The following is a 15,435-nucleotide window of genomic DNA, read 5'->3' as shown; positions in this document are numbered from 1 at the left end:
CAACCTATATGCATGCTGTTTATTATTTTCAGATTTTTTCGCCTATTCAAAGTATGTTTTTTCTGGGTTGATCCTATGATCCTACCTAATGGAGAGATCCTATACAAGTCTCTCCCATAGAATCACGGCATGTCGTGTCGTTGTACTCATTTTCTCCTTTTTTTCACTTGTTGATTCAAGTGTCCAACTTTATGCACCCATGAGCTGCTAAAACTAAGATACTTACTTTGAAATAAGGCAATAAAAAGCTATATGCGTCACTTTGATGCAATAGACCGGGCAACCCCATTTCGAAAAAAAATAAACAAAAAGGTTAAGATTTTGATTTGAAGCACGTGCAAATATGTCGTTTTCACAAAGGGTAGTCTAACAAAATGCGGGTGACATGCTTTCAAAAAAAATGCGGGTGACATGGTGACAACAAAATGTTGTGTTTGCGCTCATTACCTGCCGGATTTTGTTCCTGGTTTTTCTGAGTGCTACCATAACTTCAAAACTTATATCTTCTATGTAGTAATAAAGATTGTGTACATGGTTTCAAAAATCAATCGGAAGCTTCTGAAACAAGTGCATCTTTATATACTGCTTTCGTTTCTCAACATAAAACGTTACGGTGGCAAGCTAAGAGCAAGTACAATAGAGTCTAGTCAGCTGACTATAAGACATTAAATAATATATTTTAAATGAGTTGGAAGAGAGATAAGAGGAGAGAGAAGGGAGGTGGGCTACTATGCAATAGCCAGCTCTTGCACGTGCTTCATTCTTATAGCCAACTATTCTACATGTTAGCTATATGATGACTACAAATGACATGTCATCTTGTTATAGCCAGCAGTTGGCTACACTATTGGAATTGCTCTAATCTAGCTTGCCAAAACGGAGAAGTGCCGACTGTTTAATATGATATCAGAGGCACACGATCTCGGGATCAAAACCTTCCAACGCACTATTTTATATAAAAATAGATGTGATCTCGCGTCTAAGGTTTTCATGTACATCCATAGTCTAGACCGTGAGCCAAAATGTTAAAATACATTGTATAGCCTTTTCCAACAGTTTGGACTTTTATTTGAGTTGATTAGTTCATCGGTTCAATAAATTCTGGTTACAATTACTGATGCCTTCGTCTTGTACTTGAAGGTTACCGCGAAGAAGAGATACAAGAGGAGATCGAGGGCGCTAAGCGTGGCGATGATCCAGTAGAAGTAGTCGAGGTGGCCGCGGTTCAGATTGTTGGAGATCCAGCTTTGCCCTCTCGTGGTCGTCGCCCTATCGATGCCGGAGATGAGGCCACTACTTATGAAGTTGCCGATGCCAAAGATGCTGAGGTAGAGAGCCAGCCCGAGGCTACGCAGCTTGTCGGGCACTTGGTCGTAGAAGAACTCCTGTAGACCGACCATGGTGAACACTTCTGCTGCGCCGACCAACACGTACTGCGGTAACATCCACCATAGACTCATTGGGATGGGCACATCAGGCAAGTCTGCGAGACCAGCATCCATCGCTACCTGGAGCCGTCGTGTCTCGACGAGCGCTGCCACCACCATCGACAAGAGCGAGAGCACCATCCCGGTGCCAATGCGCTGCAACATGGTGATGCCGGAGGAAAGTCCCGTGTAGCGGCGCGCTAGCGGCACGAGGGCGCGGTCGTACAAGGGCAGAAGGACGACTGCCGTGATGCATACGAAGCTCTGCATTGCAGCCGGGGGAACTTCTAACCGGTGGCCAACGCGCCGGTCTAGGGTTGACGCTTGCTTCGTGAAGAATGTGGATGTCTGTGAGAAGGCCACTGCATAGATTAGAAACGTCGACCAAATGGGCAACAACCGGAGAACAACCTTAGCGTCCTCGAGGAGGTACGTGATGACCCACAAGTATAGGGGGTGTATCGTAGTATCTTCGATAAGTAAGAATGTCGATCCCAACGAGGAGCAGAAGGTGTTGACAAGCAGTTTCGATGAAGGTTTCACTGTAAATGCTCACGAGACAAGTATTCGGGGGTTTTGATGTAACGAGATGAAATAAATACGAGTAAGTAAAATGCGAGAGAAATAATTGCAGCGAGTGGCCCAATCCTTTTTAGCACAAAGGACAAGCCGGTTTGTTTACTTATAATGACCAAACGTTCTCGAGGACACACGGGATTTTAGTCTAATGCTTTCACTACATACGGCTAAATAATCTTCATTGTTATGATAAGTGTTGTGTGGGTGAACCTATGCTAATGTACCGCCCTTCCTAGGACTAAATACATACTTGTGATTATACCCCTTGCAAGCATCCGCAACTACAAGAAAGTAATTAAGAATAAATCTAACCACAGCCTTAAACTACGAGATCCTGCGATCCCTCCTGCATCGATATACCAACGGGGGTTCGGGTTTCGTCACTCCGGCAACCCCGCAATTAGCAAACGAATACAAGATGCATTCCCCTAGGCCCATAAATGGTGAAGTGTCATGTAGTCGACGTTCACATGACACCACTAGAAGAATAACACCACAACTTAAATATCACACCATTGAATATTACTCAACCATAGTTCACTACTAACATTTAGACTTCACCCATGTCCTCAAGAACTTAACGAACTACTCACGAGACATCATACGGAACATGATCCGAGGTGATATGATGATGAATAACAATCTGAACATAAACTTGGTTCAATGGTTTCACTCAATAGCATCAACAACAAGTAGAGATCGATACCGGGAGAGTTTCCCCTATCAAACAATCAAGATCAAACCCAAATTGCTACGGCGGTGACGAGGTGCTGCGGAGGAGATGGCGGTGATGACGGTGGAGATGATGATGATGGTGATGGCGATGATGTCCAGCTTGATGACGGTGACGATGGCGTCGATTTCCCCCTCCCGGAGGGAATTTCCCCGGCGGATTCCTGCCCGCCGGAGAGCTCTTTTCTCTCTGGTGTTCTCCGCCCCGCGGAGGCGGCTGTAACTCTTCGCGAGGTACCCCTTCTGGCTTAGGTTTTCGGGACGAAGGTTTTCGCGAAGAAAAGGAGGCGAAAGGGGTCGTGGGCCCCCCAGACCATAGGCCGGCGCGGCCAGGGCATGGGCCGCGCCGCCCTAGGGTGTGGGCCCACCCTGGCTCCTCCTGGCCCCTCCTTCTGGCTTCCTTCGTCATCTTGAAAAATAGGATTTTTGGTATAATTTCCTTCCGAGTTGATCTTCCGAAATATTGCGTTCGACGGTGCTTTTTCCAGCGAGAATCCCGGCTCCGGTGTTCAATCCTCCAATAATGATGAAACATGCAAAATAGATGAAATAACATAAGTATTGTGCCCCAATATGAAATATATCAATGAATAACGAGCAAATTATGATATAAAATAGTGATGCAATTTGGACGTATCAACTCCCCCAAGCTTAGACTTCGCTTGTCCCCAAGCGAAGCCGAACTCGATTGACATGACCACATGTTTATGGAGTGAAGAGTCGATAAATAAAATACGGACAAGAAGCATCATATTCATTCACACAGGACATTATAGTAAACAATCTCTTATAACTCATATTGAAACAAGTATAAGGTAATCACAAGTAAAGGTGCATAAGAAATCATCATTGGTGATGGCAAACTTCGTTCTTGGTCAGAGAACAATTAACAGATTATATTTATCTCATTGAGCGGCGCTCTCATACTAAAGTTTATAAGGCACAACTTGCATACTCAATCATAATGGTCTCTTCATAATCATTGATAACTTGCAAAGCTATATTCATTCAGATAAAACTTGTACTAAACAAGGAAGAATAAAAGACATGATGTAGCAAATCACAATATAATGGTTTGATCACAACTACTCAAATGCTTGCTTGAGATGGAGAGAAATAGGTTTACTTACTCAACATAAAGTAAAAGACAGGCCCTTCGCGAGAGGAAGCGAGGGATTAAATCATGTGCTAGAGCTTTTTGTGTTTTGAAATCATATAAAGATAATAAAAGTAACATTTTGAGAGGTGTTTGTTGTTGTCAACGACTGGTAGCGGGTACTCTAACCCCCTCGCCAAACAAACCTCCAAAGAGCGGCTCCCATGAAGGACGTTATCTCTACCAGCAAGGTAGATCATCCCTCTTCTCTTTTGTTTACACATGTATTTTAGTTTATTTAAGGGTTGACACTCCTCCCAACCTTTGCTTACACAAGCCACGGCTAACCGAATCCTCGGGTGCCTTCCAACAATCTCATACCATGGAGGAGTGTCTATTGCAAAATTAAGTTGCTTACTGACGAATCAGGGCAAAATATGTGAAGAGAATTATTAATGAAAGTTAATTAATTGGGGCTGGGAACCCGTTGCCGGCTCTTATTGCAAAATTATAGGATAAGTGGATGAAGCCACTAGTCCATTAGTGGAGGCTGCCTAACAAGACTGAAAGATAAAACACCACATACTTCCTCATGAGCTATAAAACATTGACACAAATAAGAAGTAATAAGTTTTGAATTGTTTAAAGGTAGCACATGAAGTATTTACTTGGAATGGCGAGAAAATACCATGTAATAGGTAGGTATGGTGGACACAAATGACATAGGTTTGGTTGAAGGTTTGGATGCACGAGAAGTATTCCTTCTCGGTACAAGTCTTTGGCTAGCAAGGTTAATTAGCAAGCATAAGAGTCGAGGGAAACAAACAAATATACATGTTATAGAAACAATCATGCATCTTCCTTGTAAGCACAAACAATTTTAACTTCAGAATAATGAGCTATGAGCTAACAAGAAAGACAATGAAACATCTACATGTATTTCTCTTTTCTATTTAAACCTCAAAGTGTTGTTGCTATTGACCAATGCTAAGTTTGCCAAAACCAAATAGATTTATTCAATGCTCCCAAAGTGATACCTATACTAACAACAAGACGAATCATATAGTAGAGAATGCAAACTAAAATAAGATGTGCAATATGCAAATGATAAGACTTCTCATTAATATTCCATATCGATAACTCACACCAAGGGATACATAGACAACTAAAGGAGAGATACTTCCAAACGCAACCCATCCTATACGATAACTTCCCTATTCATGATATGATACTACTTGACAATAAAAGTAAAAGATAGTGATAATGTGATACCGCGGCACTCCCCCAAGCTTGGAACAAACCAAGGGGATGCCAATACCGATGATGAATTACTCCTGAGGAGATGGTGGTGATGAATCCCTCATGCGCTTCTTACAGATCTCCTTCGAGCTTCGACTTCTCGGCTTAGCAAATCTGCACTAAATCTCGAAGAGATTCATTGTTATCCGAAGTCGGCGATGGCGAACTCAGTAACGGGCATCAAGTAGTATCCCAACATTCTACGGAGTCGGTGATTCTCACTCCACCTGAGTATCTCCACTTCTCTTTTTAGAGCCCGGTATTGACCACAAAACTCACTCGGTAGTCCGTAGAGCTTCTTCCGAGTGCGAGGGAAAGAGTCGAGGCCGAGAGCGGGGGTAAGGATCCCCTGCAAGTTATGAGAGAAAGAACGACGAGTATCAACGGATCCCACCAAGACTTGCTTACTCCCTCACGACTTGTTGCTCCTGCTTTGACGACACCCTTTTCACTTCTTCCTTCGAAGGCCCTTTGCCCTTGTTGTCGGAGGCCATGGTGCTCCTAGATTGAAAACAGATCTGGCGAGAAACGGCTCGAAACAAAACACATCGAGAAAACGATATACGGACCTCCGGGGGTCCGGGGGATTATATAGCAAAAATTTTCTCGACAAAAGGAAAGTACCAGATCGAACCAGAGTCGGAAAGGGGCGACGGGGCGGCCAGACCATAGGTCGGCGCGGGCCCGAGCTTGGCCGCGCCGGCCTATGGTGGCGCCCCCTCGTGCGTCCTTTCCACTCCGTTTCGAACTCGTAATTTCTCATATTTTCCAAAAACAGCAAAAATATAGTTCGGAAAGTAAATTGCGTACTTTTCATTACCGATGCTTGTTACCTATTCAAAGTCGAGTTACGGCGGATCTGTCAATTTGTCCTTTGATGAAAGCTTCCGGTGTTTCCACTTGAATAATATCAACATCAACATTATAGGAATCACCCGAGATATAATGCTTGAGTCTTTGTCCATTCACCACTTGCGTAGCATTGCCTTGGAGAGAGCTAATCTTGATTGCTCCTGAGCGATACACCTCCTCGACAACATATGGTCCTTCCCATTTCGAGAGTAATTTCCATGCAAAGAATGCGAGACGAGACCGATACAATAGGACTTTATCCCCAATATTAAACTCTCTTTTGATGATCCTCCTATCATGCCATTTTTTAACTTTTTCTTTAAAGAGTTTAGCATTTTCATAAGCTTCGCTTCTCCATTCATCTAGAGAACTTAATTGTAACAACCTCTTATCACCGGCAAGTTTAGGATCTTTATTTAATTCTCTAACGACCCTATAAGCTTTGTGTTCTAACTCTAAAGGTAAATGACAAGCTTTTCAGTAAACCATTTTATAAGGTGACATTCCCATGGGGTTTTTATAAGCAGTTCTATAAGCCCATAGTGCATCCTTCAATTTACTAGCCCAATTCTTTCTAGATTTATTAACGGTTTTACGCAAGATAGATTTAATCTCTCTATTTGATAACTCTACTTGACCACTAGTTTGAGGATGATAAGCGGAAGCAATTCTATGATTAATACCATACTTAGCAAGAGTTTTTCTAAAACCTCCATGAATAAAATGAGAACCTCCATCAGTCATAATATATCTAGGTACTCCAAATCTAGGAAAAATAATATCTAAAAGCATTTTTAAAGAGGTCTCACCATCGGCACTTTTTGTAGGTATGGCTTCCACCCATTTAGTAACATAATCAACAGCAACAAGTATATGAGTGTTACCTTTTGAAGAGGGAAAAGGTCCCATGAAGTCAAATCCCCAACAATCAAATGGTTCAATAACAAGGGTATAATTCATAGGCATTTCATTGCGTATGGAGATATTACCAACCCTTTGGCATTCATCACAAGATAAAATAAACTTTCTCGCATCCTTGAAGAGAGTTGGCCAATAAAAACCTGATTGCAAAACCTTTTGCGCGGTTCTTTCTCCGGCGTGATGTCCTCCATAAGCACTACCATGACATTTACTCAATATCTCTTGTTGTTCATATTCGGGGACACATCTTCGCATAATACCATCCACTCCTTCTTTATATAAGTGTGGGTCATCCCGAAATAATGCCTCAAATCATAAAAGAATTTCCTCCTTTGCTTTGAGCTGAAAAGGTTGGAGGCAAGTACTTGGAAACAATAAAGTTAGCATAATCGAGCATACCATGGACTGTCTCGCGAGCTCACCTTTATTACAGCCAATTGTTCATTTGGAAAACTATCATTAACGAGAACAGGATCATAAGCAATATTTTCCAATCTAGACAAATTATCAGCAACGGGATTATCGAGCACCTTTCCTATCTACAATATGTAAATCAAATTCTTGCAACAGAAGTACCCATCTAATAAGCCTTGGCTTAGCATCTTTCTTTGTCATAAGGTATCTAATTGCGGCATGATCAGTATGAATAGTAACTTTTGAATCAACAATATAAGATCTGAATTTATCACAAGCAAAGACTACAGCTAATAATTCTTTTTCGGTTGTAGCATAATTTCTTTGAGCAGACATCAAGAGTCTTGCTAGCATAATGAATAACATTCAGTTTTTTATCTACTCGCTTGTCCAAGAACGAGCGCCTACGACAAAATCACTAGCATCACACATAATTTCAAATGGTAAATTCCGGTCGGGGGTTCAACTATAGGAGCGAGTTGTTAAGGCTTTCTTAAGAGTTTCAAAAGCTTCCTTACAATCATCATCAAAAACAAATGGTACATCTTTTTGAAGGAGATTAGTAAGAGGCTTTGAAATCTTGGAGAAATCTTTAATAAATCTCCTATAAAACCAACATGACCAAGAACACTACGAATACCTTTAACATCCCTCGGATAGGGCATCTTCTCAATTGCTTCAACTTTAGCTCTATCAACTTCAATACCTCTTTCAGAAATTTTATGTCCCAATACAATTCCTTCATTAACCATAAAGTGGCATTTCTCCCAATTAAGAACAAGATTAGTTTCTTCACATCTCTGTAAAACTTTATCAAGATTTCGCAAACAACTATCAAATGAATTCCCATAGACAGAAAAATCATCCATGAATACCTCTACAATACTCTCACAAAAACCATGAAAAATAGCAGACATGCATCTTTGAAAAGTAGCAGGAGCATTACATAAACCAAAAGGCATACGCCTATAAGCATAAGTTCCATAGGGACAAGTAAAAGTGGTTTTCTCTTGATCTTTAGCTTTAACAGCAATTTGTGAAAACCCAGAATATCCATCAAGAAAGCAAAAATGAGTATTTTTAGACAATCTTTCTAACATTTGATCAATAAATGGTAAAGGGTAATGATCTTTCTTAGTAACCTTATTAACTTTTCGAAAATCAATGCACATTCTATACCCTACAACTACTCTTTGAGGAATGAGCTCATCATTATCATTAGGCACAACGAGTCATACCTCCTTTCTTGGGAACGCAATGCACGGGACTAACCCATCTACTATCGACAATAGGATATATAATACCAGCTTCAAGAAGTCGTAATACCTCATTCCTTACCACTTCCTTCATCTTCGGAATTAGACGACGTTGAGGTTCAACAACGGGCTTTGCATCATCTTCCATATTAATAGCATGTTGGCAAATAGATGGAGAAATCCCCTTTAAATCATCAAGAGTGTAGCCAATAGCTCCTCGGTGTTTCTTCAATATTCCCAATAACCTTTCTTCTTCAAACTCTGAAAGCTTAGAACTAATAATAACAGGATATATTTTCTTATCATCAATATGAGCATATTTAAGATTATCGGGTAAAGGCTTTAAATCAAAAACAGGATCTTCCTTTGGTGGCGGTGTTGTACCCAAATCTTCCACCGGTAAATCATGCTTGAGAATAGGTTGGCGAAGAAAAATTTCCTCAAGTTCATCTCTTTCTTTCCTAAAAATTTCACTCTCGCTATCCTCCAAATGCTTGCTGCAAAGGATTGTTAGGAACAAGAACAATAGATGCACATTGCTCCATTTTAAAATCATTACTAGGCAAATCAGATTTATAAGGAGTTTTAGTAAATTTAGAGAAGTTAAACTCATAAGATTCACCAGCAAATTTAGTCAAAATTTTCTCTTTCTTGCAATCTATAATAGCTCCACAAGTATTTAGAAAAGGTCTACCAAAAATAATAGGACAATAATCACTAGCGACGAGAACCTAGTACCAAAAAGTCAGCGGGATATTTAATCTTACCGCATAAGACTTCCACATCTCGAACAATACCAATTGGTGAAATAGTTTCTCTATTAGCCAGCTGAATAACCACATCAATATCTTCAAGTTCACAAGAATCAATTTCGTGCATAATCTCCGTGTAAAGCTCATACGGAATAGCACTAACACTTGCACCAATATCACATAATCCATAATAGCAATGATCACCAATTTTAACGGACATCATAGGAACACTAGCTTGTTTGGGTTTATTAGGATGTGAAACAATATTAGAAGCATCTTCACGAGAAAATAATATGACCATCTTCCACATTTTCGGTCACAAGATCTTTAACTATTGCAACGACGAGTTCAACTTTTATTTGTTCTTCGGGTTCTACGAGTTTCTTTTCACTTTTATGAACCGCACTATTTATAACGAGTACTCCTTCATTTTAGCGGGGAAAGGAGTTTTTTCAATATAAGCTTCGGGAATAACGCGATCGGCGGTTTCAATTACAACACACTTATTAATAGATGAATCAATTTTATCTTTATACGGTTCATGATACTTATCAAAATTCTTCTTTGGCAATTCATAATGAGAGGCAAAAGCTTTATAAAGATTTACGGCGACTTGAGAATCAAGACCATATGTAGCACTCATATTACGAAATTTATCGGTATCCATAAAAGCTTCAATGCATTTATAATCATAAATTATACCTGATTCTCTACCTTTGTCGTTCTCCCAACCTTCAGTATTTTCTTGGATTCGATCAAGAAGGTCCCTTTTAAACTCTTCTTTGTTGCGTGTAAATGATCCAGAACATGAAGTATCCAGCAAAGTCTTGTCTTGAAAAGAAAGTCTTGCATAGAAATTATCAATAATAACATTACCAGGAAGCTCATGAATGGGGCATTTGAGCATCAAAGACTTCAATCTCCCCCACGCTTGGGCAATACTCTCTCCATCATGAGGCCAAAAATTATATATGCGATTCCGATCCTTATGAATTTCACTTGGAGGATAGAACTTAGAATAAAACCGGGGCACAATATCATTCCATTCAAGAGAATCCCCATTATCCGAGTAATTTATACCAATGCGCCGCCTTACCGGACAGCGATAAGGAGAATAATTTCTTCCTCACTTCATCCACAGCAATACCTGCACATTTGAATAACCCGCATAATTCATGCAAAAACAGTAAATGATCACCGGGATGGACGGTTCCATCCCCTTCATAGCGGTTATCCATAACATGTTCAATAATTTTCGTAGGTATTTTATATGGTATTACTTCCTCACATGGCGCCTCATCCACTACCGTTGCGGTAGTAGTAGATTTCCCAAATAGAAAATGAAGAGAAGATCTCTCCATAATGACTTATAGCGGCGAGCAGAAATAAAATCAGCACAACGAGTAAAGGTTTTCCTTACCAATCCCACTTACCAATAGCGCTTCACTCCCCGGCAACGGCGCCAGAAAATAGTCTTGATGACCCACAAGTATAGGGGGTGTATCGTAGTATCTTCGATAAGTAAGAATGTCGATCCCAACGAGGAGCGAGAAGGTGTTGACAAGCGGTTTCGATGAAGGTTTCACTGTAAATGCTCACGGACAAGTATTCGGGGGGTTTTGATGTAACGGATGAAATAAATACGAGTAAGTAAAATGCGAGAGAAATAATTGCAGCGAGTGGCCCAATCCTTTTTAGCACAAAGGACAAGCCGGTTTGTTTACTTATAATGACCAAACGTTCTCGAGGACACACGGGATTTTAGTCTAATGCTTTCACTACATACGGCTAAATAATCTTCATTGTTATGATAAGTGTTGTGTGGGTGAACCTATGCTAATGTACCGCCCTTCCTAGGACTAAATACATACTTGTGATTATACCCCTTGCAAGCATCCGCAACTACAAGAAAGTAATTAAGAATAAATCTAACCACGGCCTTAAACTGCGAGATCCTGCGATCCCTCCTGCATCGATATACCAACGGGGGTTCGAGGTTTCGTCACTCCGGCAACCCCGCAATTAGCAAACGAATACAAGATGCATTCCCCTAGGCCCATAAATGGTGAAGTGTCATGTAGTCGACGTTCACATGACACCACTAGAAGAATAACACCACAACTTAAATATCACACCATTGAATATTACTCAACCATAGTTCACTACTAACATTTAGACTTCACCCATGTCCTCAAGAACTTAACGAACTACTCACGAGACATCATACGGAACATGATCAGAGGTGATATGATGATGAATAACAATCTGAACATAAACTTGGTTCAATGGTTTCACTCAATAGCATCAACAACAAGTAGAGATCGATACCGGGAGAGTTTCCCCTATCAAACAATCAAGATCAAACCCAAATTGCTACGGCGGTGACGAGGTGCTGCGGAGGAGATGGCGGTGATGACGGTGGAGATGATGATGATGGTGATGGCGATGATGTCCAGCTTGATGACGGTGACGATGGCGTCGATTTCCCCCTCCCGGAGGGAATTTCCCCGGCGGATTCCTGCCCGCCGGAGAGCTCTTTTCTCTCTGGTGTTCTCCGCCCCGCGAGGCGGCCGTAACTCTTCGCGAGGTACCCCTTCGGCTTAGGTTTTCGGGACGAAGGTTTTCGCGAAGAAAGGAGGCGAAAGGGGTCGTGGGCCCCCGGACCATAGGCCGGCGCGGCCGGGGGCATGGGCCGCGCCGCCCTAGGGTGTGGGCCCACCCCGGCTCCTCCTGGCCCCTCCTTCCGGCTTCCTTCGTCATCTTGAAAAATAGGATTTTTGGTATAATTTCCTTCCGAGTTGATCTTCCGAAATATTGCGTTCGACGGTGCTTTTTCCAGCGAGAATCCTGGCTCCGGTGTTCAATCCTCCAATAATGATGAAACATGCAAAATAGATGAAATAACATAAGTATTGTGCCCCAATATGAAATATATCAATGAATAACAGCAAATTATGATATAAAATAGTGATGCAATTTGGACGTATCAGTACGCATGGGTGATCACCACCTCATGCTATTCATCGTCGGCGTGCGACCTGGAGAGTTGGAAAAGGCATGTCAAATGGTGCCTCATTAGACGCGTTGTTGCACCAACCTTGGGAAGACTCGGATTACCTGGATTCTAGCGTCGATGTTGCCAAAAGAGGATTGGTCAGCTTCTGCTTTCTCCAGCTGCTTGTCCACGACGTGAAAGCTTCACATGCAGTAGCGACCAGTCTACACTGCTTACTACCGAAGACGTAATAGTACCGATATGTGTGGGTTCCAAGTAGGAACACAACGAGGGAGAAGGCCATCATGGCACATAGGATGCCAAAGCTGAGGGCCCAACCGATGTTGTCTTGTACATAGGAGAGAAACACCAACATGATGGCGGTACCAGCGCTTATGCTAAAGTACCACCAGTTGAAGAAGGAGCTCCGGGAGGCGGCCTCGCGGGGATCACTCTGGTCGAACTGGTCGGCACCGAAGGCCTGGACGCAGGGCTTGTGCCCACCCTGCGCGAGACCCACCATGTAGAGGGAGGTGTAGAAGGCGGCCATCTGTAGACCGGAGGGCGACGGGCAGTGCGTGTTGGCGTCCCCGCACTTGTCGCTCCTAGAGGAGAGCAATGTCGATAGAGCGAGCATTGCTAAAGCCTGTAACAAAGTTTGAAGTGCCAATTTAGTAAGAATTTTCAAGTCCAAAGATAAACAAATAAAATAAACATCCTTAAATGATCGTTGAAAGTTGCAAGTTCCATTAGTCGGCTTTTAGCATGGTTGATCAAACATTGTAACTGTTTGATAGAACGGGTAATTCCATAGTCAATCCATCCACAAATAAGGGTATTTCTAGTTTTTTTCTAGGTTAATATTGTTGAAATTTGACAATTTACATGGTATCAAATCAATACAATATGAAAGTAAACTCAAAGACGAGACAACTGAAACTAATTTAGTTCATAAATGATACCTTTTTCTATGAAGCAGATTAAAATTCAAAAAGTTTATCTAATGCAAAACAAAGTTATAGGGTGTAGGAAAACTTTAAATGGAGGCCGAGCTACACGTAGCCCTTTATTTTCAAACACTCAGAATTCAGATTTTCAAATTTTAAAAAATCCGAATCAAAATTCTAGAGATATCCAATGATGTATTGTGTAAAATATCAATACAAACTACTTTGTATTTTAGGCTACACAAAAATAACAGATTCTGACAAATTTTATAGTGAATGGTACATATTTCAAGACTACTACTTTTGTCAGATTTTATCAATTTAGCCTAGAATACAAATCAATTTTGCACCAATTATAGCATGCATCATTGCCACCTCTACGATATTGTTTCAGATTTTTTAAATTTTGGAATACGAATTTTAAGTCTTTGAAAATAAAGAACTGCATGTAAACGTTATTTATTGACCGATGAAGCCAGCAAACCTCCATAAAGAAAAAGAATTCAAAACGGAAGAATATTCGGCTCTCTTCTCATCGTCCATGTGGTGCAGCGAGTTATTTATTTGTGTGATGTCCATATGCATGTGCATGCAGCATCAACAACCCTACTGCTCTTGCTCTAGTATTTTACTGGCATCGTACATTCGTACTAGAACCAAAGAAAAAAGAACATGCACATGCTAGTCCTCCCTTCCTTTTATTTACTTCACGTTTTAATTTAGTTAATAGAAAATATGGTGAAAATATCAACATTCATAATACGAAATGTATAAAAATATATGTAATGACAAATTTAATACCGAATACTATAGATTTTACATTGTAGATGTTAATATTTTTTACTTAAGTATCTAATCAAACTGACTTTCACTACACCCAGAGTCCCCATCTGATTGTGAACAGAGGGAGAACTATACTCTCAACAACTCGGACAATTCTGAAGTAAATTACAGTAAGTAGGAGTCTAGCAAGCAGAGTTAAAATAACGTAATTAATGGCTAGTTGTCTCCACTCGCGCAACAAAGAAGGAGGACCAGAGTTACTGACCAGGATGTAGATCACGGAGGCGAGCAGGATGGTGCGGTACCGGCCGAGCCATGAGTCCGCGACGGCGGCGCCGAGCAGCGGCAGCAGCTGCGCCACGCCGTTCCAGATGTTGATGGCGGACGCGGCCTCGGCGACCCCCTCGCCCAGCGGCCCCGTCAGGTAGGTGATCAGGTTGAAAGACACCCCGAAGAAGGAGAACCGCTCCGCCATCTCCACCGCTGCATTCGATCATCACGCCCAATTAACCGGATCGAACTATCGCGGATCCATCGAGCAGAAGCTACTGCGCGCGTGCGGATCCATGGATCGAACTATAGTGTATGCATGGACTTGCCTATGATGAAGCGTGCCGATCTCCAGCGGCCGGTGGACGCACGGGAGGCGGGCCGGCCGCGGTGGTCCACCGCCGCCACCGCCATGCCTTCGTCTTCTCCAGCGAGCAGCGGGTCGGAGCCGGAGCTGGAAGCCATCGTTGCCGGAGGATGTGGTGCCTGCTGAGGCTTGTTTATACTAGAGGGGCAACTTCCGACAACCGATCTGGAGAATCAGGACAGTCGGACCTGGCGTTGGCGGCCAAACGGCCCATATTGTCCAGTGCTCCAGCGACCGGACCTGCCGCCCAAACCGGATGTTCCACATGTACTACCTGGAGACCTTGACTATGCAACGGCTCCCAGAATCTAAAAATCCCTTTGGATCTAGTGCTCTAAGTCCTAATGCCAAAAATTTAAATCTAAAATTTTACGGGTTTGCAGAAAATTCACGAAACAAAATCAACACCTAGTAAGGTACATGTTTGTTGAACTGATATAAAATTGTGTAAATCAAAACAATGCAACCTACGAAAAAAAAAGTAATTTGGCCACATTTCTACAATTTTGACTTGCTTTTTTCACCCTAGGTGCTTGTTACTTTTGCACAGCATGCAAATATAGCATTTATGCTTTGAAAGTTCTTCAGACGGGAATGAACGTTGAAATCTGCAAGCATGCTTATTTTTTGAGAATTTTTCGTAATGCTATAAATTTTTAAAAATATTTTTGTGCTCCACCAGCACCGGTGCTCGGAAGCCAAAAGGTTGTGTCCATGGCAGAAGTAACTCTAAATTTTGTTTCAC

The 15,435-nt window shown here is 41.8% G+C and overlaps 1 pseudogene; it reads right to left on the bottom strand.

Moving 5' to 3' along the window:
• Window positions 1-1,091: 1,091 nt before the first annotated feature.
• Window positions 1,092-14,737, bottom strand: LOC124657589 (annotated as a pseudogene).
• Between the last annotated feature and the right edge of the window lie 698 nt (window positions 14,738-15,435).

The sequence above is a fragment of the Lolium rigidum genome, chromosome 5 (assembly GCF_022539505.1).
Source record: "Lolium rigidum isolate FL_2022 chromosome 5, APGP_CSIRO_Lrig_0.1, whole genome shotgun sequence".
Lineage (NCBI taxonomy): Eukaryota > Viridiplantae > Streptophyta > Magnoliopsida > Poales > Poaceae > Lolium > Lolium rigidum.
This window is presented reverse-complemented; position numbering and strand designations above follow the sequence as displayed.